General features: G+C 50.1%; 1 protein-coding gene and 1 pseudogene across 1 annotated transcript in view; one reads left to right on the top strand and one right to left on the bottom strand.

Moving 5' to 3' along the window:
- LOC127396196 (zinc finger protein 850-like) overlaps window positions 1-25,349 on the bottom strand; it is a 183,446-nt gene that overhangs the window by 105,965 nt on the left and 52,132 nt on the right. The gene's annotated exons all lie outside the window — the stretch shown is intronic.
- The window catches only part of LOC127396186 (uncharacterized), a 122,089-nt pseudogene that overhangs the window by 72,212 nt on the left and 24,528 nt on the right, over window positions 1-25,349 (top strand).

The raw sequence follows: 25,349 nt of genomic DNA on the forward strand, positions 1-25,349 counted from the left end.
CCCAGGGAGGCAGCAGACCTCCCTGTGGGATGGGCCCGGTCTACAGATGGGCCCTTCTGTTCCCCTCAGGAGGGAGTCACCCACCACAATTACCCTCCTTTCCTTCTTAGTTGAAGAAGTCCTAAGGCGTGGGGCTGAGTGACAAGTCCTAGGTGTTTCACTAGACAGATCTACCCCTCCAACTTCATTTACCTGTCCCTGAAGTTCCAAGGCCTCATACCTATTCTTCAAGGGCAATTTGGAGGGTGGAGCGGGTTGGGAGGGTTTTTGCTTGCCTTTCCGAGGACGGACCTCCCTCCATTCCTCCATGTCTCTAAAGTTCTCTCCTTCTGTCTGATGACAGGAGGGGAGGGGATCCATCACTTGCTCTAGCACCTCTTCCTTCTGCCCTTGCCTCAGGGTTTGGCTCCACCAATCTATTTCACTCTCACATTCTCTGATAGTTCTTAGTCTTTCAACCTCCTCCGTCAGTTTAACCACACGCCTGAGGAGATCATTTACTCGCTCACACCGCACACACGCGGAGCCACTGGCTCCCTCCGGTACCAGGGCCAGGCTCAGGCATTTGCTGCAACCAGAGACCTGCACGGCTGCGTGCCTGCTCGGAAGCTCCGTCTGAGATCCCACATCCTTTTTCAATATGGTTTTAGGGCGTGTTGTGAACATTACCCATTAAGTAGGGTACAGACAGGCCAGCCCATACATTTTGTCATTTTTTTCCCCTTTATAAGACTCCTAAATGTGTTCCTTGTTCATGGAGGTGTTATTGCATTGGTTTTGAAGGAAGCACTCCTTCATCTGTAATGGAGGCCCTATCCCTTTAACTGCACCACATTTTAGGGGCACATTAGTTACCGATGTGACACTGGTCAGATTTGGGCATAACACAAAGTTCATCCCATGCCATCCCAGCAATTTACCACATCTGGTATAGGGTTGCCATATGGAACAGTTCTCAGAGAAATGGACAGGTGTCCCAGTGTTGTCTTCCCAAGGCTGTTTGCTTCTCAAGGGCCAACTAGGAATGAATGTTGCCCTAAACCTGAGCTTCAGACGTAGTAACAGTAACATTAGTTTCAGATCAGTCTTACAGATGTGGGTCCTACAGGCTGAGATTTCCATGATCTGCCAGGAGCCTTCTTGACTCCTGATTAGCGGATGCAGAGGGTGTGCTTTTCAAGCTGGACTGCAGTGTAGGTCGTGAGTAGAAGTTGAAAGGGGCCACTTCACTTCCCTTGGAGAGGATCACCTGAAAGGTTCTGAACATCAGCCAAATCCCCAGGGTTAAACAAGTGCACTGGGGAATCCAAACCCCATGCTCTGGTAGACATTACTGGTCTATTTACTTCTTGTAATTGTTTCCCTCATGCAATCAGATCTTGTTGTATATTAATTTCTTCCACCTGAGCGAGATCCTGTCCTTGGTGTCTAGATTGAAATAGTCATGCATACAACATTTCAAAAGGATTCATTTTTCCCTCAGTTCTTGGTTTGACTTGCAACCTTAGTAATGCAATAGGGAGGCCTTGAAACACCTGAGATGTGTTTCCTGACAAATCTGGCACTCCAAACCTGGCAATAGTTTCTGGCAATACAATTTGCCTGATTTCCTTTGCTTGATTGGTGCCACATAGAAAGGCCTCAGGCCAACCTGACAAGCTCTCTACTAACACCAACAAGTACCTGGACCTATTTTGTCAGAGATAAGACTGAGCTGCTGGAGTGGGCCTCCACCCCTCCACCCCTCAGATCCTTATCTGTTGTCTCCATCCTCTCAGGAAGGCCTTTTGGGATGCAAACGAGAGGGTTTTCAATGGGGTTTTGGCAGCCATTCCAGCAAGTATGGAACTTAACCTTGCAAGTCAGGTTAAGGACAATAGAAAGGGCTTTTTCAAATACATAGCCAACAAAACTAATACCAGAGGCAATATAGGCCCACTGCTGAATGAGGTGGGTGCCCTGGTGACAGAGGATATAAAGAAGGCAGAGGTGCTGAATGCCTTCTTTGCCTCTGTCTTTACTCCTGCAGGCTTTCCCCAGGAGCCCCAGTTTCATATAGCCCCAGAAGAAGTCAAGATAAAGGAGGAGTTTGCCCAGGTAGATGAGGATTGGGTTAGGGATCAGGTGTGTAATCTGGACATCCATAAATCAATGGGTCCGGATGAAATGCATCCAAGGGTGCTGAGGGAGCTGGCAGAGGTCATTGCTAGTCCCCTCTCCATCATCTTCAGTAAGTCATGGGTAACAGGAGAGGTGCCTGAGGACTGGAGGATAGCAAATGTCACTCCAGTCTACAAGAAGGGCAAGAAGGAGGACCCGGGTAACTATAGACCGGTCAGCCTCACCTCCATCCCTGGAAAGGTGATGGAACAACTTGTCCTTGGCACTATCTCTAGACATATCAAGGAGATGGGGGTCATCAAGAGCAGTCAACATGGTTTTACCAAGGGTAAGTCATGTTTGACTAACCTCATAGCCTTCTATGAGGAAATTACTAGGTGGATAGATGATGGTAGAGCGGTAGATGTGGTCTATCTTGATTTTAGTAAAGCATTTGACACCGTCTCCCACAGCATCCTTGTAGATAAGTTGATCAAGTATGGGTTTGATGATCAGGCAGTGAGGTGGATCAAGAACTGGTTGAAAGGAAGAAGTCAGAGAGTTGTAGTCAATGGGGCAAAATCTAGTTGGAGGCCTGTGACTAGTGGAGTCCCTCAGGGGTCGGTACCGGGACCGGTGTTGTTCAACATCTTCATCAATGACCTGGATGAGGGTACAGAAGGTACCCTCAGCAAGTTTGCTGATGACACCAAGCTGGGAGGAGTGGCTGACACACCAGAAGGCTGTGCTGCCATTCAGAGAGACTTAGACAGGCTGGAGACTTGGGCGGGGAAAAACCTGATGAAGTTCAACAAGGGCAAGTGTAGAGTTTTGCATTTGGGGAAGAAAAATGTCATGCACCAGTACAGGTTGGGGGCTGACCTGCTGGAGAGCAGTGTGGGTGAAAGGGATCTGGGGGTCCTGGTAGACAGGAGGATGACCATGAGCCAGCAATGTGCCCTTGTGGCTAAGAAGGCCAATGGCATCCTGGGGTGTATTAGAAAGGGTGTGGTTAGTAGGTCAAGAGAGGTTCTCCTCCCCCTCTATTCTGCATTGGTGAGGCCGCATCTGGAGTATTGTGTCCAGTTCTGGGCCCCTCAGTTCCAGAAGGACAGGGAACTGCTTGAAAGAGTCCAGCACAGAGCCACAAAGATGATTAAGGGAGTAGAACATCTCCCTTATGAGGAAAGGCTGAGGGAGCTGGGTCTCTTTAGTTTGGAGAAAAGGAGACTGAGGGGTGACCTCATCAATGTTTGCAAATAAGTAAAGGGTGAGTGTCAAGAAGATGGAGTTAAGCTTTTTTCAGTGATGACCAGTGATAGGACAAGGAGTGATGGATACAAATTGGAGCATAGGAGGTTTAAGGTGAATATCAGAAAAAATTTTTTTACTGTGAGAGTGACAGAGCACTGGAACAGGCTGCCCAGAGAGGTTGTGGAGTCTCCTTCACTGGAGACATTCAAAACCCGCCTGGACGCCTTCCTGTGTGATGCACTCTAGGAGACCCTGCTCTGGCGGTGGGGTTGGACTAGATGATCTTTCGAGGTCAATCATCAACGCATCCACATGGGAGAGAAGTCCTACACATGTCTTGAATGCGGGCAGAGCTTCACCTGGAGCTCTGGGCTCATCAAGCATCAACACATCCACACGGGAGAGAAACCCTACAGGTGTCCTGGCTGCGGGAAGAGCTTTGCCACAGACTCTTTGATGATGAAGCACCAGCGCATCCACACAGGAGAGAAATCTTAAATTGTGTCCCCAGTGCCAGAAGAGTTTCAGTCACTGCTGCACCATGTGGAAACATCAACAGCTCCATACGGGTGAATGACCCTTTACCTGCTCCCAGTGCGAGAAGGGGTTTTTCCAGAGAGCCGATCTCATTTGTCATGGCCAGATCCACCTCAGGGATCACTGAGATTGAAGGGGCATTGTCACGGTCACTGTATTTCCAAAATGAGATGAAAATCAAATCTTGATCATGGTGACACCCTAGTCAAGAATAAAAACACGTGTTGCGAGGACTCCAGGCTATTTTTTGATGAGGGAAAAAATACCCATAAGGAGCATTTTAGGGTGAGTTGGTGATGGGGTTTGCAAGGAAAAGGAAGAGGAGTGACAAACTTGAATAAGCTGGAAAGAAAAAGGAGCTTTTAAATGGCAAAAGGATATAATGTCAGATTACAAATTATGGGAGCAATTACTTTGCTGCTAAAGAAACAAAACAGCCTAAAAGAATGATTGGAGGGACAGCCAGGGGCTTTTCCTGAAGATGAAAATCCTGAACAGGTGTAAGGGAGATAAGAAGGGCAGCAAAAAAAAGCAGACTTTTTAATAACTTGAAGAGGATAACCACATTCAAAACGAGATACTCTTAAACTAAATGAAAAAAAAACCAAACAAACCAAAACATTTGAAATGATTGTTGCTTTCTTTGTTACAGGTCTTCTTTCTAAACCTGTACCTTTAATTGAAAAATGGTGAGTTGGTTCCCCATGTCCACAGAGTGTGAAAAAATCCTCAAACATTTCCAGGTGCTAAAAAAAAAACCAATTACTCCATCCATTCATCCATCCATCCATCCATCCCGTTGATCCCCAGGCTCGTGCACTCCTGACCCTCATCACTGTCCCCTCAGCTCCTGGCTGCTCTGCCCTCTCTCCAGCAGCTCTGGGACATTTCGGGGCTGCTCACAGCTCAGGAGATGCCGGGGGAGCTGCTGGGGGTGGGGGGAGGCAAGAGGGGTTTGCACATTCCTGAACAAACCTGTGTAGAATTGTGCATCTTTTCTTTGATGATGAGTGTTTCATTCAAGCTGTCTAGGTTAGTTTTCAATGCAGAAAAGTCTCTCTCCCTCATTCTCTCTCTCCTTCCCCACCTGGGTGGGAGGGGGAGGGGATCCAGAGCGTTATTGTCGCTGGTTCAGTTGCCGATCCTGAGTCAAACCGCGTCACCCTTCACCGAACAAGGTCCCTGTTTGGGAGCAAAGGATGTGGGCTCAGCTAAAGCTCACCAGAAAAATCTCTCTCCAACCACCACAAAGAGGCACCAGAGACCATCTAAACGCTCCTGGGAGGGTTTTGAATCATCTCTTGTGCAGCCGCAGAGAAACAGAAACATCGTGATCAGTCCGAAGAAATGTTTTCCATGTTCCGAGATGATCATGAACATGTAGGTCTAGATCAGCCAGATGTGGTGAATAAGATTCACGCAGGACTCTGGAAGCTGTTCTGCAGCCCTGCAGCTCTGCACTGAAGAATGCTGCTTTCTTGAGCTCCAAAAAAGTTCTGAGAGAGTTTTCTTTGGCTGCATTTTATTGAATAAATGGGATGGAATTCCGGGGTTGAAGTGGGACAGAAATAGGATGGAATTCTGAGGTGGGGGGGGACCGGGGATAGGACGGAATATTAGGCTCCCTGAGGAAATACCGGCACCACCGAGGTGGGACGTGTCCCCTCCCACCCCATGGCACAAACCTGATGTCCCTCCCATGACACAAGCCCACCTGGTTTCGAAACAGTTTCGTGTCACCGCGCACACACGCACACACATGTACACAGACGTCCACACACACACACGTGTAGAACACCCAGAGCCCAAACTTCCAACCCCTCCCAGGCCCCGCCCCCCTCGGCCCCGCCCCTTCATTTCCTGCCCTTCCCACCATCGCGCTGCAGCTCCCGGCAGGTTTCGCTCCGCAGCCGGGACCCCCCCAGTTGGTGCCCGAGAGAGCATCGCCCCCCGGGCTGGGCTGTGCCCCTCCCTGCAGGTACCGGGGGTGGGGAGTGAGGGGGGTTATCCCAATAACCCCACACTGGGTGTGAGCTGAGGCGGGCGGGGAGGTTTGTGGTACAAGGACGGGAACCCAGCTGATCCCCGTGGTGTGGGGGCTGTGATTGTGTCCTGGTTTGGGCCTGACCCACCACAAGGAACCAGGCGGCTGCTCACTCACCCCCCCTGCCCTCCCTCTGTGGGATGGGGAGGACAAGAACCAAGTAGAAGCCTCTGGGTCGAGACAAGGACAGGGAGGGTTCGCTCACCAATTCGCCATAATCCACGGGCACAACGGACTCAACTTGGGGAAAAAATCAATTCGATTTATCACTAGTCAAATGCAAACAGGACAAGAAGCAGAGCTAAAACACGTCGCCCCACCCCTCCCTTCCCTGCTTCCCGGCCCCAAATTCCTTTGTTCCCCGTTTCTGTCCCTCCTCCCCCCAGCGGCACAGGGGGACAGGGAAGGGGCTTTCCGGCCAGTTGGTCACTCGCTGTTTTCAGCTGCTCCTTCCCCGTCCTGGGGAGGACTCCTCACAGCCTTCCCCTGCTCCAGCGCGGGGTCCCTGCCACGGGAGAGAGTCCTTCACCAACCCTCCAACACGAGTCCCTCCCTGTTCCCCCTCAGGAACAGACGCTGCAGCGTGGGCTGCCCACAGAGCCAAGGGCTTCTTTGCAGCTCCACGGGGGCAGGTCCACATCTGTGCCACCGTGGCCCTTCACGGGCTGCAGGGGAAACTCTGCTCGGGCATCTCCTCCCCCTCCTTCCTCTCCATTCTTGGTATCTCTGCTCCAGCGCTGCTCCCACCGCTGCTCTCATTGGTCTCCACAGAGTTCTCCACCTCCCCCTCTCCTCTGCTCTCAGGTTTCCCCTCCTTTCCTATCTCAGTGGCAGATGTATGGAGCTGGGGGAGCTTTTTATCTTCTCACTGTAGCCACCCCAGTGTGATGGATGAGGACACAGACTCCAGGGTGAGAAGCAATGAAATCGTTAATTCTGCTAAAATGTTCCCTTATATACTTTTAGAGTGAGAACGGAGACTAAGCAGCCGGGATGCAGGGGAGGGGGTGTAAACAGCATTCACACCTGCTCATCGATATGTTCTCAGTTGTAGTTTCCCATCATGTCCGTGCAACATTCACAGAGCTGTTCACTGCAAACCCTGACCCTTTGGCTGGCCTCATGTTGGTTAGTCTAGTCCCCTGCAGATCGAGGAGGCCCCTTTTCTTTTCCCATGGCTATTCTCCACATGCCTGGGCCCCTCCCCCTCTTGAGACTCCCACTCCCCACCAAACCAGCACATAATAAACATCTGCAAAGTCTGTTCTCCCATAGGAGGACGCGAACATCAGCCCAGGAATGGTCGGGGCTGCAATGGGAGGATGCCCAAAGTGTGTCATGGAAGGTGGGTGCAATGGGAGGAGCCCAACTCATCCCAGGCATGGCTGAGACCCCAGCACTCCCCAAAGACACTGCAGCAAGTGTCCCCCTGCCTTTTTGTTTTGAGGTGCCAGTGTAGCCCCTAAAGCCCAGTTAAGTGTGTGGTGGTGTCCAACTCTATGGGTAACCCCCTCATTTCACCTTACTTCCCTTTTTCTCCCAGAGCAGGTTTGATGTGCCACCCCCACTGAAACCTGAACCAAAATTCAGCTTTATTGACCCATTGTAGGATCCAGTTGGAAGCCCCGATTGTGAGAGAGCTTTTGGTCAGCACTCAACTTTGGTGAAACATCCTCCAGTTCATGTGGCAGATGAACGTTGTGTTGGTGAGGAAGGCAGGAAAGACTGGGTCAGGATTCACCCAGCCCATCTCCACCACTGAGAGGAGATCCACCCGGCCCACCACCGGTTGTCCATTTGGGTGAGTGGCGTTCCCTGTTGGAGCCACCTCGTGTCTGGTCCCATGTGACACCCGTGCCCGGTGCCATGTCCTACAAGTGCCGCAACTGTGGGAGAACTTTTAACTTCAGATCAACTTTAAGCCGGCACCAGTGAATCCACAGAGAGGAAGGACCCTTCAGGTGTCTGGAGTGTGGGAAGAGCTTTGCCGACCATTCCACATTAAGTCAACACTGTCAGCTCCACATGGGTGAGAAGTCCTACAAGTGCCTTCAGTGTGGGAAGAGCTTCAGTAGCAGCGGTGCTTGGATGTGTCACCAGCGTGTCCACACTGGGGAAAAACCCTACGTGTGTCCCACATGCAGGAAGGAGTTTGCGAGCAGCTCGGGCCTGGCCAGTCACCTCCGGGTCCACACAGGTGAACGTCCCTACACGTGTCCTGACTGTGGGAAGAGCTTTGCCAAGAGGTATACGCTCATCAGCCATAGTCGCATCCACACAGGAGATAAACCTTACGTGTGTCTCCACTGTGGGAAGAGGTTTGCCTGGAGCTCTGATCTCATCAATCATCAACGCATCCACACGGGAGAGAAGCCCTATACATGTCCTGACTGTGGTAAGAACTTTGCCTGGAGCTCTGGGCTCATGAAGCATCAACGCACCCACACAGGAGAGAAACCCTACACATGTCCTGAATGCAGGAGGAGCTTTGCTAGAAGCTCTGATCTGATCAAGCATCAGCGCATCCACACGAGAGAGAAACCCTACACATGTCCTGACTGTGGGCAGAGCTTTGCCTGGAGCTCTGTGCTCATCAATCATCAAAGCATCCACACGGGAGATAAACCCTACATGTGTCCTGAATGCGGGAAGAGCTTTGCCAGAAGCTCTGAGCTCATCAAGCATCAACGCATCCATACGGGAGAGAAACCCTACACGTGTCCTGACTGCGGCAAGAGCTTTGCTCGAAGCTCTGATCTGATCAACCATCATCGCATCCATACGGGAGAGAAGCCCTACACGTGTCCTGACTGCGGGAGGAGCTTTGCCTGGAGCTCTGTGCTCCTCAAGCATCAACGCATCCACACGGGAGAGAAACCCTACACATGTCCTGACTGCGGGAAGAGCTTTGCTAGAAGCTCTGTGCTCATGAATCATCATCGTATCCACACGGGAGAGAAACCCTACACGTGTCCTGACTGCGGGAAGAGTTTTGCCTGGAGCTCTGTGCTCCTTGACCATCGACGCATCCACACAGGAGAGAAGCCCTACACGTGTCTTGAATGCGGCAAGAGCTTTGCAAGAAGCTCTGTGCTCATCAAGCATCAAAGCATCCACACTGGAGGGAAGCCCTACCCTTGCCCTGACTGCAGGAAGAGCTTTGCCAGAAGCTCTGAGCTCAGTAAGCATCAACAGATCCACAAGGTAGAGAAACCCTACACGTGTCCTGACTGCGGGAAGAGCTTTGCCACAAACTCTTGGATCATGAAGCATCAACGCATCCACATGGGGGAAAAATCCTAAATTGTGTCCCCAGTGCCAGAAGAGTTTCAGTCGACTCTACACGTTGTGGAAACATCAACAGCTCCATACGGGTGAATGACCCTTTAGCTGCTCCCAGTGCGAGAAGGGGTTTTTCCAGAGAGCAGGTCCCATCTGTCATGGCCAGATCCACCTCGGGGATCACCGAGACTGAAGGGGCATTGTCACAGTCACTGTATTTCCAAAATGAGATGTAAATAAAGTCTTTATCATGGTGACACCCTAGTCAAGAAAAAAAGCACATGTGGCGCGAGGTGGCAACAATTGGGATTGGATCTTTTTGATATGATGCTGCTTCTTGGAACATAAGCAGCAAAAAATGCCTTTGTCCTCTAGGATGCTGTTTTGGGGAGTTTTAGACCCAAGAAATGTTCTCTGCTCTTTAGTGTCCAACTGTGGTGGCTGAAACATTGGAACACACTCAGGAGGCTAAGTTGAGGCTCGCTACCATTTGGGGGTTGTTTTAGAGATGGGAAAACAGAACCTGGATTGGCTTTGTGTAAACTTTCTTGGCAGGAGCTGTGCAGAGGAGTGCGAGATGAGCAGTGCTCAGCTGGGCCTTGGGCCTTGCACCTGACAAGTAGGCAAGTTGGTGTTGGGTGGGGAGGACAGGCCTGAGTGGCAGCAAGGGATGCATCCTGTCCTTGTCTGCTTGGTCTCACACCCAGGTCTCTAACGGCTACAGGGTGGACTGAGCATGACTTGTGAAGTGCAGCCAAGGCTCCACAGGCACTGGGTGTCTCACCTTATTCCTAATATTATTAGTCTGCAAATAGTCAATGAATACACTGGACCTAAGTCGTCCCACCTTGTGAAAAGGCCACAGATTAGTTCTTCTCTCCTTTGTTTAAGGGAGGAGAAGAGCCCGTCCCCTGAGACAGGTCAAAGGCCCTGGTCTTCTTCTTCCAGAGGCATGGACTCCTTCTTGGGTGAGATATCACAATGTCCACCTTTTGGGGAGGGGTGAAATCATCCTCCAGTGTGCTGTGTATTGTGCACTTTGAGTTGGTATTGCTGCAAGATTAACCCCAGAATCACCTTGCATTTCCATCTCACTGCTTTGGATTTCCCCCTTGGTGAATCCACTCTCACACAGCCTCACTTGAGCACAGTGGGACAGACAAATTTTTCGTGGTCATAAAGACACCTGATCGTTTAGTCATAAACTGATGAGGAACACCTGGGAGGTCAGACTGCAGCCCAGCCCCCCCAGTGCCTGGTACATGAGCGCTGTTGGAGAGCAAGGGGCTGTAGTCTGAATTCCTGGGGCTTCAATGGGAGGGTCCCCCTCCCCTTCACTTGCTCACACACACACAGTTCTAGGTGTTTTGCCTTCTCAATACTGGTGCCAATTAAGGACCAAGAGGAACCTTGCCTGGGTAAGTGCCAGAGTGCTCATTGTCCTCCTGAATCTCCATCTCAAAGCAACCATTTCACATCCTCTTATCTCCAGGCTTGCCTGGCCTTTGTACTGAGCTTGGGTCCAGCCACCAAGGTGGGATGTGTCCCTCTTCCCCCTCCTGCAACATGAGCCTGATCTCCCCCCCAACACAGAAGCCTGATGTCCACCCCATAACAGGAACCCACCTTGTTTTGAAACGGTTGTGTGTGGGTGTGCACACGTGTTCAGTTGAGCACAGTGGGACAGACAAACCTTAAGAGCTGGTACACATCAACACTCTCCTGGTTTGAGCCAGGGTGAAGCCACTTCTCTTTTTACTGATTTTTTCCTTCAGGGAGCTCTCTTGTAAGCAGCCACTTGCTGAAACTTGCAAGTTTTCCAGCTGCTGGACTGATTTCATAATCCTGTAGTCAGGTACGTGGCCATTTTTTTGAGCATCTCGGCAGGAGAAAACAAAGATAACACGATATCAGGTGCACAAATAGGCAGTGGGGCTGGTGTGGGGTCTTAGGAGAGATGGGGCAGAACCCCCTTTGCTTTCTTACACTCCTCACCCAAGTGGGAGGCCAGGTGTGGCTGGACTCTGCCTTCCCTCTCCTGGTACAAGCCACACAGCAGCTGCACCTTTTGTCTGGCAGGACCTGTGAAAAGGTGTGGGAATTCCTAGTCTTGTACCCATGTGTAGTCAGTGTTATGTCCTTCCTGAATGAACTGTGCTCGAGCAAGACGACTTCACTCAAGATTCCCACTGATCGAGTCTGATACTGCAGCTGGGATTCAAGGGTGAATGATAATATAAATGCTCTCTTCTGGTTCAATAATAACCATTGAACAATCTAATGACTGTCAAAAATAACAAGAGTCTGACATGTTGATAAGAATGTGGTTTAGACTAGATGATTGGTAAATTTAAGTGTTTTCAATGTTTTATTAATACTGTGTATAACTTATTTGTTAAAACTAGTAATAATTAGTGATCATAGAGGTTTTGAAGATATGTTAGATTGTTAGACATGTGATTGTATATACTCATACTATATGGGAATTGTTCCCTTGTTCATACATATATATATTCCAGCCAACACCCATGGAAGGTAAGGATCAAATGTGGAGGAGAAGGATTTGGGCAGGAATCCAGATATAATATACATTTATGCACATAAAACTTAACTTTACACCTTGCTGCCTTAAAAGCCACGGGGTGAGATGTGGGAAACTGTTCTTTTCTTCCCCACATCAGTCTAAACAAAATGACTTTTCAGCCAGCGAAGGCCTCTCCTGATTATCCCCAGCTAACGGACTAAACCAGACTTGCTTCTCAAGGACAACTGAACCCAAAACAACAGCTGTGGCCCGGGACAGAAAGGATGGGCGACAAGCCACCCTGTGCCCCTGGCAGTCACCGCCCTAACGTGGGGCTGATGGACGCTCGTTGGCTCTGGGCAGTGACACTGACTGGACAGGTGGGTCAGGGGGTATCAAAGGGGCGAGGGCAGCAGGTGGGCCCTTCCCTCCTCCCTGAGGCCCGTTCGGACGCTTTCTGCCTGGGACACCCCCCTGCTGCGGACACTGGTGCTGGGACCCTGCCTGCCTGCCTGCCCCGGGTCCAGCCTGAGCCTCAGCGCCGAGCGTGCCGGGGTCCCGAGCCCTGGGGTCGGGGCCGGAGCCCCCTCCCCGTGTTGCTGCCGCTGGAGGGGAAACCAGCGGCCGCTGCACCCGCTGCCGAGAGGCTGCCCCTCTGACACCACGGACCTGCCGTCCTGCCCTCCGGCCACCGACCGACGCTGGACAAGCCGCCGGAGGGGAACATCACCTCACACACACACACACACACACACACACACACACACACACACACACACACACATTCCTTTCCTCATACTCGCACACACAGCGCGACCTCTTAAGGAGGACCGGCGTCGGGTTTCCTTCCCGCCTCCCTTTGGTCCTTAACCCTCTCCCTCAAAAGCACCTTTGCATCGCCTCCCTAAAGGACACTTGCTCACTACATACATATTGATATCCCTGGTAGCCATTCACACCTCCATCCTTTGTTTGTGTTAACCCTTAATAAACCTATTAGTTTGTGGAGCAAACCTTGGCTTCAGAGGCAATTTCTGAGCGTGGTGGGGTGGGGGTGCTTTCTGACTACCCCCCGGGAAACACGGTCCCACGGTGGCCGTTCCTCCGTGAGAGGCAGCGCCGCGTGTGACCCTCGGGCTCATTCACAAACCCCTCCACGTTGGGAGGGGGAGTCGCAAAAGGATCCTGACAGCCGGGAGCCCCCGGTACCGGCTTGCGACAAAAGGTTTCAAAGTTAATCCCAGAAGGTGAAATTAAGACAGAAACGAGGTCAGATGTCACTTGCACAATAAAAGTTCAAGATGCCTAGAGCAGATAGGAGAGGAAAAAAAAGACAGAAAAGTGAGGAGAAAGCAGAATTAGGGAGAATAGCAAGGACAGGATAGTTCCAACTGCAGCCCAGTGATGTCATTGGGTGGGGAAGCTCCTTGCTGTATTGATAGTGTCACAGGTTTTTATAGTCACAGTTCTTGAGCTCAGCCCCTCCTCTGTGTACATGTGCCTTGTGTCTCTGAGTTGGTCTTCAGAGGGACACTCACATCCTCACCGGAATTCTTCCTCAAACCTCAGGCTGCAGACATATAGCTTAGAAGGGTGGGAGGTGGGTATTGAGCTGTGTCCTTCCTGTGAGATTTCAGCACCTTCTGGCTAATTTCCATGTCGACTGGATCAGCCATTGTTTGTCACTAAGGTCCATTTCCATTCCTAAAGACACAAGCATGTATTCAACAATGCTGAGACATGCTGGCTTCTCACATCACCTCGTGGCTCAACATTATCCTGAGGTCCTTTTTAGACGAAATAGAAAAATAAGCCAGAACAGGCAGGAAAAGAGCATCTTTTCTAACACCATCAGCTGATGTTGTTGCAGATTGCGTATTTGCTACTACATGTTGGAGAAGTTGGATAGGGCATAGAATAATACAAGGCAAAAATGTTTATGTGGCTACTCCACACAAAACAAACAAGAGGATACTTTTTAGGGCGGGGCCTCCTGCAAGCCTGGAAAACGTATCAAATCCCCATCCCTTCCATATCTGAACAAACATGGGTGACTTTTCTGTGTTCCTTAATTTCTTTAATGATCTCCCCATTATCATCGATTTTTGAAAAACAATCTGATAATTTCAATATTACATACACGACTCCCTCTTCTGCCAGTAAGTAATCCAAAACCATATGATGTTGGAAGACAGCCTTTCTCATTGGCTGTTGAGTTGGATCTTTGCCCTCAGTCATATGATTTAATCCTTGAAGCACTACCTACCTTTCTTGTCTGGGCAGAAGAAAGAACAGTGGGCAAATACACCCCACTCGTAATTTCACACAATTTTTTGCTACCTTCTAATGGATATGGTGGCCACCCCTGGTTACAAGATTGTTCCATCTTTCCTTTCTGAAAGGATCCCCTCTAAATTTGTCCCCGTGTTTCAGGATGCACCCTTAAGGGGTACAAGAGGTTTACTCTTTCTCTTCCCTTAGGTACCCTTAATTGCCAGAGTATCTCCCTTCAAGCCTTGCAGCTGGTGTCACTCACTGCCTGACAAGGGAGAGGAGCTGAGGGAGTCCCTGATCAACAGGTCTGTGTGTGCTGGACTCCCCTCCGGTCCCTCCTCCCTGCCAGGTGCAGCAAGACAAACCAGGCAAGGCTGTGGCTGTGGTCCCTTCTGGTCGTCCAAACTGTAGTCCCCAACCTGGGGTTCATCCCCCAGTGAGCACGGAGCCAACCAATCACACGGAGCTGAGATATTGTTTTATTCCAATGCTGCAGAAGGTTGGGTGCTGGGTGGTGATTCCACAAAGCTGCCCTTCAACTTCTCTACTACCAGGTGTTAGTGGAATCTTTTGAGATTCTCTGGCACCACTGGCTCTGATCCAGAGAACGAACCTTCAGCTACATATCAGCATGCACAGACTACAGAAATCTGGTTTGTGCTTTTTCGTTTGTCTTCCTTTTCAGGAGTAATAATAAAAAGGAAAGCACACACAAAAAACCAAGAAGACAAAACAAAACCACAAAGAGTGACAAACCTGAATAAGCTGGGAAAAAAAAAAGGATCTCTTAAATGGCAAAAGGACATAATGTCAGTTTACCACTCATAGGAACAATTCCTTTCCTGCTAAAGAAACAAACAGGCTTAAAGAGTGGTTGGAGGCACAGCCAGGGGCTTTTGCTGAAGAAGAAATTCCTGGACAGGTGTAAGGGAGATTCTAGGGCAGTTAGGAGGAGAGTAGACTTCTTGATATCCTAGAAAAGATAACCACATTCAAAACCAGATTCAGATACAGTTATAATGTACAAGAAAGCCATGAAAATTAGTGTTGCTTTCTTTTTTTACAGGTGTACTGCCTTAACCTGTACCTTCAGTTTAAAACTGGAGAGTTGGTTCCCTATGTCCACAGACTGTGAAAAAATCCTCAACCTTTTCCAGGTGCTAAACCAATTACAAATAGGCCACAATGATCCAGAGCAGGTGTAGTGCCAGGGTGCCTTAGGCTTGGTTATCATCCGATCTTCCCCCTGTAAGACAAAACAAAAGACAGATCTCAACTCCCCCTGTGAGTTGAAGGTTAAAAGGAGGGTCTAATATTTCCCCTAGAGAAGGCATATCCACCAAAACTGGCTGTCCTGGGCAATGGAGCACGTTTGCAGGATCCTCAGTCTCCCTTTCTCTGGGGAGTAGAAACAAAGGTTTAAGACACAGCGCAGGAAGTCATGGGCATCCAGTAGCTCCCTAGATAAATACTAAGGATGAAGGATAATATGATGTTAATAACATTCAATTACCACACGTCAGAATTAAAACACACTCAAAAAGATACCACATGAAGAAAGAGCATCTTCTGTGATTTCTAGGAGTCAACATAATCCGTAATGCACACAGCAACAATGAAGCTGTGTGTGTGAGAAGCACAAACTGAGCAAACTGCCAGGGCAGCAGGAAAAAGATATTAGAAGCACACAGTGCACAATGTGGGTCCAAAGCAACATCTGAAGCACAAAAGATAGGTATGAGAAACTTTCACCAACAGGTGAAGTCCACATACACCACCATGGGGCTGTGAAAATCCAAAGTCAGGAGTCAATGGTCACAGAGACTATTAAGCAGGTGTTCTTTATCGGCAGCACTGGGCATAACTCCATCATAAGTGCTTCAAAACAAAGGTAGCAAAACACCCCAGCTGGCTCAAACCAGGACACTAATATGCAGACAAAAACCATGCATATTCAGTTTTAATGATGCACGATCAAGGGTCTCCTGTGGGGGTCCTTGCTGAGTTTAGTCCTTTGTCTTCTAAGTCCTGTCTCCTGCTGGTTTCAAGTGCTTTCCAGCTGCTTTGCTATCTCTTCAGCTGTAAAAGGCCTGAAGATTGCCCAGGTGGGTCCAGAATCAACATGACAATAAGACGGAATGTTGCCTGTTGGCTGAGACAGGTCTTAGGAGATTTGATATTATCACAACCTGCAGGATGCTTGGTATAACTGACTGACAGTTGCACAAAGTACTTTGTGTAAAAAGTAACCCGTTCAGCTAACCTAGAACAGCGAATTCATCATTGTAGTAACTTTTTATTAGGAACAAGACTTACACATCTAGGGTTGCAACCCACGAACGGGATGCTCCCTGAGTTGGAGTTACCACTTCGGAGACATTTGGCACTGCGGGGCTTAGAAGCAGAGTGCTGGCATTCAGTGCCTGTCAGCAACTGTAAGCCGGCACTCCACTGGCCGTTTGGCTTTTTAACTGGCCAGGCAGAGTTAAAGGCAAAGTGCACACAAGTGACTAGAAGTCTGTTACCACCCTGTCTGCTTGTCTTGAAGGGGCATGAACAGCGGGACACTGCCCCCTCATCCTCCCAGCCACCAGGATGCAATCCCTACCCTCAGCTGCACTTCTCCTACATTCTCATCCCCTTTCACTGACTTACAACAACTTTCCTTACTAACCACTTGCATTTCCTTCTAGGACCATCACGATTTCTTCCCTCATGTTTGCAAACCAACATCAGCTGCAATATACTCCCAAACTTAATCCAGTATCTCTGAATACCTCCTAATGGTGCACATTTGATGGTGTCACCTCCTGCTGAGGATACACTACCCATTTCTACTAACACGAGTACAAGACACAAGGAAAACAACAAGACCTTTTCAGAATATCTCCTTCAGTCTCTCTTTCTCACCTTAGTCAGATCCCAATTAATACACAGAAGCAAAAACCCATAGTCCAGTAAACATAGTCAGTAATTCAGAAGACCAAAAGTACCACAACCAGACAAATCTTCATCAAATGATGGAGGCAGAAACCGTAGTGGAGTGAATAAAAGTTATCAGAGTTTTAGTAGGGCCTATAAAACAAGTTATCAGCAAATCTCTTCTTGTATTCTCAGGGAGCCTTCTCATTTACATCCACCCTCTGCCCCCGGGCTCTCCATGGGGAGTGGAGGCAGCTGATTTTCCTGCTTAGCTCTCACAGTCAGAATGGATTCCAACAAATCTCTGAGAGGGAGGGAGGGGACTGGCTGCTTTTTCCTCCATGGTCAGCTTTCTCATGAGTCACTGAAGTGTGTGATTTATCCAGCCAAGCAATCACCATTTTTTCCACATAACTGTCCGGGCTGTGTTCATTAATTCATACAGAATCCCCTTTTGCCAACCAAGATGCCAAAGATCTGTCCTTGCCAACGGAGCAATGAGATTAGGCAGGGGAGGCCTGAATCTTTTCCCTGGGTGTCTCTCCTGAGGGGCCAAACTTGCCCATTGGGCTGATTGATGAAGAGAGGGATTAACTGGCCCATATTTCTGGCCATTATTCATAAGCTCTTGGGCAATCTCCCCCCAAGTCTTTATTTTTTACTTTTGGGAGTTAAGATCAGGCTGCTTTTTGTACACTCTCTATGACCATAGTTCTGGCAATAGCCAATGGGTCCCCCCCTCTAGGGGATCTAATCCCCCAGCCCAATGAGCAGCACGTTGTGACCACGGGGCCCTCTGGCCAACAGTAGTTAAAAAGACCTCGGGTCTCTGACATCCATCTGCTTCTTTTCCAGTTAGTATGATCTCATCCCCCCAACAAAGAGACCCTCCACACATACTCTGTCTCAGATTCCTTGGGGCTTCTGCCAAAATCTTGTTTTAACTTGGAAAGATCCAAAGTGGAAAAGAGTACCTCTTTTGTTTTTATCTGAAGTTGAGTATCATGATCACCATCGTAAAGATATTCCGCTTTTAGCAGTGGTCTCAGGAGGGGGGATATTTCTGACTGATGTACCCTTCTCTGTAATTCTTCTAACTCTTTGGAGGGATATAATCCACAGCCAGTATCAGATTTCCCCTCGCTGCCCCCCTCCACTATGGCAGAAGTCCACACAACCCCTGAGAGGGCTTGCACTTTGCTCTTTTCTTGTTCTAATTTCTCTCTCAGGGATTTTACCTCTTCCTGTGTGGCTGTCACTGCCGCTTCCAAAGCTGCACAACCTGTAGCTTTACCCTCCCTGAGTCGCAACTTCGCCTCCTTTTGCAATGCAGAGATAGGATCTGCCACACTCTGCAGATTATACCAGTTATCTTTAGCCCAGTCCCGTCCCGAGACTGATGGACGGGCATCAGAAGTTTCCAAAACCTGAAACAACGTCTCGGGAGCAAAGCATGGGAAGAATCCCCTCTTTTATTTTCCTTTTCCATTACTACTTACCTCACAAAATCAGGGCAGACATCTCAGGGAGGTCAAGAACGTTGATTTTACAACTGCCACCAACAACACTCCCCAAGAGGATACACACATGCTTACTTCTTAACTCACAGTTATAACCCCAGCCCACTATCCACAGATTAGACATAAATAAAAAAAAAGGAAGAAAAAACAACAACAACAAAGCAAAATAAAAACTGGGAAGGAAATAATCCTTTCCCTCTTTTCAACTGCCTGACATGTCACTGGGGCTTGCTGTGTAAAACAGTTCAGTGGGCTGCTAAGACATCTCTTTAGTCCAGCAATAAATCCTGCTAAACTCTTAGGTGTCTCAAGACAAACACCAGGCATCCCAAGTGTCTAAATACACTGTTTCTCTCTTGGATTACTCAAGACAAGCAACATATATGCCAAATGTTACAATGTCCCATCCAACACCTGGGACTATCATCCTTCCTACAGGCCATGATCAAGGGGTGAAGTGGAGTGTCTGAATTCTACTCTCAAGCAACAACTCAGATAAAAACCTTGGCCCCTTATCCTGATTTGAGCCAGGATGAAGGCAATTTTCCTTCTACTTACCTTTTTCCTTTCAAGAGCTCTCTTTTAAGCAGCAGGAAGTTTTCCAGCTACTGGATTGATAACCCTGGAATGCTTAAGTTACTGCTGAGGTGCCAAAGCCACTTTGTTCTACTTCTTGAATCTGCAGCCTCAGATGCTAAGGGAGCACAAGAGTTGCATCTGCAGCCCTCATGTAGGGGGAATGGACTAGACAGACAGCAACATTAACCAAAGTGTTCCAAACACAAAGCTTGGTGTAAAGTCAGCGATCACAGAAGTCAACTTCCTTCCTGCTTCTTCTCCCCTTCTCTCCCATCCATGACCAGCATCCAGGGAGGACTCCATCCATCCATCCATCCATCCATCTATCCATCCATCCATCCATCCATCCATCCATACCTGTTGATCTGCAGGCTCATGCACTCCTGATCCTCGTCACTGTCCCCTCAGCTCCTGGCTGCTCTGCCCTCTCTCCAGCAGCTCTGGGACATTTCGGGGCTGCTCACAGCTCAGGAGATGCCGGGGGAGCTGCTGGGGGTGGGGGGAGGCAGGAGGAGTTTGCAGATTCCTGAACACACTTGTGTAGAATTGTGATCCTTTCTTTGATCATGAGTGTTTCATTCAAGCTGTCTAGGTTAGTTTTCAATCCAGAAAAGTCTCTCTCCCTCATTCTCTCTCTCCTTCCCTACCTGGGTGGGAGGGGGAGGGGATCCAAAGCGTTATTGTTGCTGGTTCAGTTGCCGATCCTGAGTCAAACCGTGTCACCCTTCACCGAACAAGGTCCCTGTTTGGGAGCAAAGGATGTGGGCTCAGCTAAAGCTCACCAGAAAAATCTCTCTCCTGCAATTACAAAGAGGCACCAGAGACCATCTAAACACTCCTGGGAGGGTTTTTTTAAGGATCTCTTGTGCAGGAGCACAGAAACATCGTGATCAGTCAGAAGAAATTATTTCCATGTTCCGAGATGATCATGGCTATGTCATAGGTCTAGATAAGACAACAGTGATGATTAAGATTCTTTCATGACCCTGGAAACTGCTCCACATGCTGCCGTTCACTGAAGAATGCTGCTTTCTCGAGCTCCAAAACGGGTCTGAGAGACTTTTTTTTTTTTTCCTGGAATTTATGGTATGAATGGAATTAAATTCTGGGGTTGAAGTGGGACAGAAATAGGATGGAATTCTGAGGTGGGGGGAGACGGGGATAGGACGGAATATTAGGCTCCCTGAGGAAATATCGGCACCACCGAGGTGGGACGTGTCCCCTCCCACCCCATGGCACAAACCTGATGTCCCTCCCATGACACAAGCCCACCTGGTTTCGAAACAGTTTCGTGTCACCGCGCACACACGCACACACATGTACACAGACGTCCACACACACACACGTGTAGAACACCCAGAGCCCAAACTTCCAACCCCTCCCAGGCCCCGCCCCCCTCGGCCCCGCCCCTTCATTTCCTGCCCTTCCCACCATCGCGCTGCAGCTCCCGGCAGGTTTCGCTCCGCAGCCGGGACCCCCCAGTTGGTGCCCGAGAGAGCATCGCCCCCCGGGCTGGGCTGTGCCCCCCCTGCAGGTACCGGGGGCGGGGCAGTGAGGGGGGTTATCGCTATAACCCCACACTGGGTGTGAGCTGGTGGGGATGGCGGTACAAGGAGGGAACCCAGCTGATCCCCGTGGTGTGGGGGCTGTGATTGTGTCCTGGTTTGGGCCTGACCCACCACAAGGAGCCAGGCGGCTGCTCACTCACCCCCCCCTGCCCTCCCTCTGTGGGATGGGGAGGACAAGAACCAAGTAGAAGCCTCTGGGTCGAGACAAGGACAGGGAGGGTTCGCTCACCTATTATGGCCACGGGCACAACGGACTCAACTTGGGGAAAAAGTCAATTCGATTTGTCACTCATCAGATGCAAACAGGACAAGAAGCAGAGCTAAAACACCTCACCCCACCCCTCCCTGCTTCCCGGCCCCAAATTCCTTTGTTCCCCGTTTCTGTCCCTGCTCCCCCCAGCGGCACAGGGGGACAGGGAAGGGGCTTTCTGGCCAGTTGGTCACTCGCTGTTTTCAGCTGCTCCTTCCCCGTCCTGGGGAGGACTCCTCACAGCCTTCCCCTGCTCCAGCGCGGGGTCCCTGCCACGGGAGAGAGTCCTTCACCAACCCTCCAACACGAGTCCCTCCCTGTTCCCCCTCAGGAACAGACGCTGCAGCGTGGGCTGCCCACAGAGCCACGGGCTTCTTTGGGCTCCACGGGCTCCTTTGCAGCTCCACGGGGGCAGGTCCACATCTGTGCCACCGTGGCCCTTCACAGGCTGCAGGGGAAACTCTGCTCGGGCACCTGCTCCCCCTCCTTCCTCCCCGGCCTTGGTATCTCTGCTCCAGCGCTGCTCCCACCGCTGCTCTCATTGGTCTCCACAGAGTTCTCCACCTCCCCCTCTCCTCTGCTCTCAGGTTTCCCCTCCTTTCCTATCTCAGTGGCAGAGGCCCATCCATGGTCTCTGATGCCTCAGCCTTGGCCAGAGCTGTGGCTGCAGGTTTTGGAGCTGGGGGAGCTTTTTATCTTCTCACTGTAGCCACCCCAGTGTGGTGGATGAAGACACAGACTCCAGGGTGAGAAGCAATGAAATCGTTAATTCTGCTAAAATGTTCCCTTATATACTTTTAGAGTGGGAATGGAGACTAAGCAGCCGGGATGCAGGGGAGGGTTGTAAACATCATTCACACCTGCTCATCGATATGTTCTCAGTTGTAGTTTCCCATCATGTCCGTGCAACATTCACAGAGCTGTTCACTGCAAACCCTGACCCTTTGGCTGGCCTCATGTTGGTTTGTCTAGTCCCCTGCAGATCGAGGAGGCCCCTTTTCTTTTCCCATGGCTATTCTCCACATGCCGGGGCCCCTCCCCCTCTTGAGACACCCACTCCACACCAAACCAGCACATAATAAACCTCTGCAAAGTCTGTTCTCTCACAGGAGGACCCGAACATCAGCCCAGGAGTGGGGAGGCTGGAATGGGAGGATGCCCAAAGTGTGTCATGGAAGGTGGGTGCAATGGGAGGAGCCCAACTCATCCCAGGCATGGCTGAGACCCCCAACACTCCCCAAAGACACTGCAGCAAGTGTCCCCCCCCCCCTTGATGTTTTGAGGTGCCATTGTAGCCCCTAAAGCCCATTTAAGTGTGTGGCGGTGTCCCACTCCATGGGTAACCCCCCCATTTCACCTTGCATCCCTTTTTCTCCTAGAGCAGGTTTGATGTGCCACCCCCACCGAAACCTGAACCAAAATTCAGCTTGATTGACCCATTGTAGGATCCAGTTGGAAGCCCTGAGTGTGGGAGAGCATTTGGTCACGGCTCAACTTTGGTGAAACATCCTCCAATCCATCTGGCAGATGAACGTTGTGTTGGTGAGGAAGGCAGGAAAGGCTGGGTCAGGATTCACCCAGCCCGTCTCCACCACTGGGAGGAGATCCACCCGGCCCACCACCGGTTGTCCATTTGGGTGAGTGGCGTTCCCTGTTGGAGCCACCTCGTGTCTAGTCCCACGTGACACCCGTGCCTGGTACCACATCCTACAAGTGCCGCAACTGTGGGAGAACTTTTAACTTCAGATCAACTTTAAGCCGGCACCAGTGAATCCACACAGAGGAAGGACCCTTCAGGTGTCTGGAGTGTGGGAAGAGCTTTGCCGACCATTCCACATTAAGTCAACACTGTCAGCTCCACATGGGTGAGAAGTCCTACAAGTGCCTTCAGTGTGGGAAGAGCTTTGGTAGCAGCGGCGCTTGGATGCGTCACCAACGTGTGCACAGTGGGGAAAAACCCTACGTGTGTCCCACATGCAGGAAGGAGTTTGCGAGCAGCTCAATACTCACTGCACACCTCCGAGTTCACACAGGGGAACGTCCCTACACGTGTTCCGACTGCAGGAAGAGCTTTGCCTGGAGCTCTATGCTCATCAAGCATCAACGCATCCACACGGGAGAGAAACCCTACATGTGTCCTGACTGCGGGAAGAGCTTTGCCTGGAGCTCTGTGCTCATCAAGCATCAACGCATCCACACGGGGGAGAAACCCTACACTTGTCCTGACTGCAGGAAGAGCTTTGCCTGGAGCTCTGGGCTCATTAATCATCGACGCATGCACACGGGAGAGAAACCCTACATGTGTCCTGAATGTGGGAAGAGCTTTGCCTCAAGCTCTGAGCTCATTAAGCATCAACGCATCCACACTGGAGAGAAACCCTACCCATGTCCCGACTGCGGGAAGAGCTTTGCCTGGAGCTCTTATCTCATCAAGCATCAACGCGTCCACACGGGAGAGAAGCCCTACACGTGTCCTGACTGTGGGAAGAGCTTTGCCAGAAGCTCTGGGCTCATCAAGCATCAACGCATCCACACAGGAGAGAAACCCTACACGTGTCCTGTGTGTGGGAGGAGGTTTGCTAGCAGCTCTGGGCTCATCAGACATCAACGCATCCACACAGGAGAGAAGCCCTAAATGTGTCCCCAGTGCCAGAAGAGCTTCAGTCGCCGCCACACCTTGTGGAAACATGAGCAGCTCCTTACGGGTGAATGACCCTTTAGCTACTCCCAGTGCAATAAGGGGTTTTACCACAGAGCCAAACTCATCTCTCATGGCCAGATCCACCTCAGGGATCACCGAGACTGAAGGGGCATGGTCAAGGTCACTGTATTTCCAAAATGAGATGAAAATAAAGTCTTGATCATGGTGACACCCTAGTCAAGAGACAAAGCGCGTGTGGGGGGAAAAATACCTATAAAGAGTGTTTTAGGGTGAGTTAGTGATGGGATTTGCAAGGAAAAGGAGGAGGCAACAAGGTGGGATTGGGTCTTTTTGAGGTGATGTTGCTTCTTTGAACATAAACAGCAAAAATGTCTTTGTCCTCTAGGATGCTGTTTTGGGGAGATTTAGACCCAAGAAATGTTCTCTGCAAGACTAACTTGAGGTTCTCTATCATTTGGGGGTTGTTTTAGAGATGGGAAAACAAAACTTGGATTTTCTTTGCATAAACTTTCTTGGCAGGAGCTGTGCAGAGGAGTGCGAGATGAGCAGTGCTCAGCTGGGCCTTGGCCTTGGACCTGACAAGTAGGCAAGTTGGTGTTGGGTGGGTAGGACAGGCCTGAGTGGCAGGAAGGGATCCACCCTGTCCTTGTCTGCTTGGTCTCACATCCAGGCCTCTAATGGCTACAGGGTGGACTGAGCATGACTTGTGAAGTGCAGCCAAGGATCCACACACTGGATGTCTCACCTTATTCACATTTCAAGGTGTTTTGCCTTCTGTAGACAGATGACAATCAAGGAACAAGAAGAACCTTGCCTGGGTAAGTGCTAGGGTGGTCATTGTCCTCCTGAATCTCCATCTGAAAGCAGCCATTTCACATTCTCTTATCTCCAGGCCTGCTTGGCCTTTGTACTGAAGTTGGGTCCAGCCATCAAGTTGGGATGTGTCTCCTCTCCCCTCCCACAACATGAGCCTGTGTCCCCCCCAGTGACAGGAGCCCACCTTGTTTTGAAACAGTTGTGTGTGGGTGTGCACATGTGTTCAACTGAGCACAGTGGGACAGGCAAACCTTAAGAGCTGGTACACATCAACACTCTCCTGGTTTGAGCCAGGGTGAAGCCACTTCTCTTTTTACTGATTTTTTCCTTCAAGGAGCTCTCTTGTAAGCAGCCACTTGCTGAAACTTGCAAGTTTTCCAGCTGCTGGACTGATGTCATTATCCTGTAGTCAGGTACGTGGCCTTTTTTTTGAGCATCTCGGCAGGAGAAAACAAAGATAACACGATATCAGGTGCACAAATAGGCAGTGGGGCTGGTGTGGGGTCTTAGGAGAGATGGGGCAGAACCCCCTTTGCTTTCTTACACTCCTCACCCAAGTGGGAGGCCAGGTGTGGCTGGACTCTGCCTTCCCTCTCCTGGTACAAGCCACACAGCAGCTGCACCTTTTGTCTGGCAGGACCTGTGAGAAGGTTTCAAGGTTAATCCCAGAAGGTGAAATTAAGACAGAAATGAGGTCAGATGTCACGTGCCCACCAAACTTTACTGGAGTTGCACAAGAAAAGTTCAGGATGCCTAGAGGGATAGGATAGAGAAAAAGACAGGAAAGTTAGGAGAAAGCAGAACTAGGGAGAATAGCAAGGACAGGATAGTTCCCACCACAGCCCAATGATGTCATTGGGTGGGGAAGCTCCTTGCTGTATTGATAGTGTCACAGGTTTTTATAGTCACAGTTCTTGAGCTCAGCCCCTCCTCTGTGTACATGTGCCTTGTGTCTCTGAGTTGGTCTTCAGAGGGACACTCACATCCTCACCGGAATTCTTCCTCAAACCTCAGGCT

This window comes from Apus apus, unplaced genomic scaffold, assembly GCF_020740795.1.
Source record: "Apus apus isolate bApuApu2 unplaced genomic scaffold, bApuApu2.pri.cur manual_scaffold_30_ctg1, whole genome shotgun sequence".
Lineage (NCBI taxonomy): Eukaryota > Metazoa > Chordata > Aves > Apodiformes > Apodidae > Apus > Apus apus.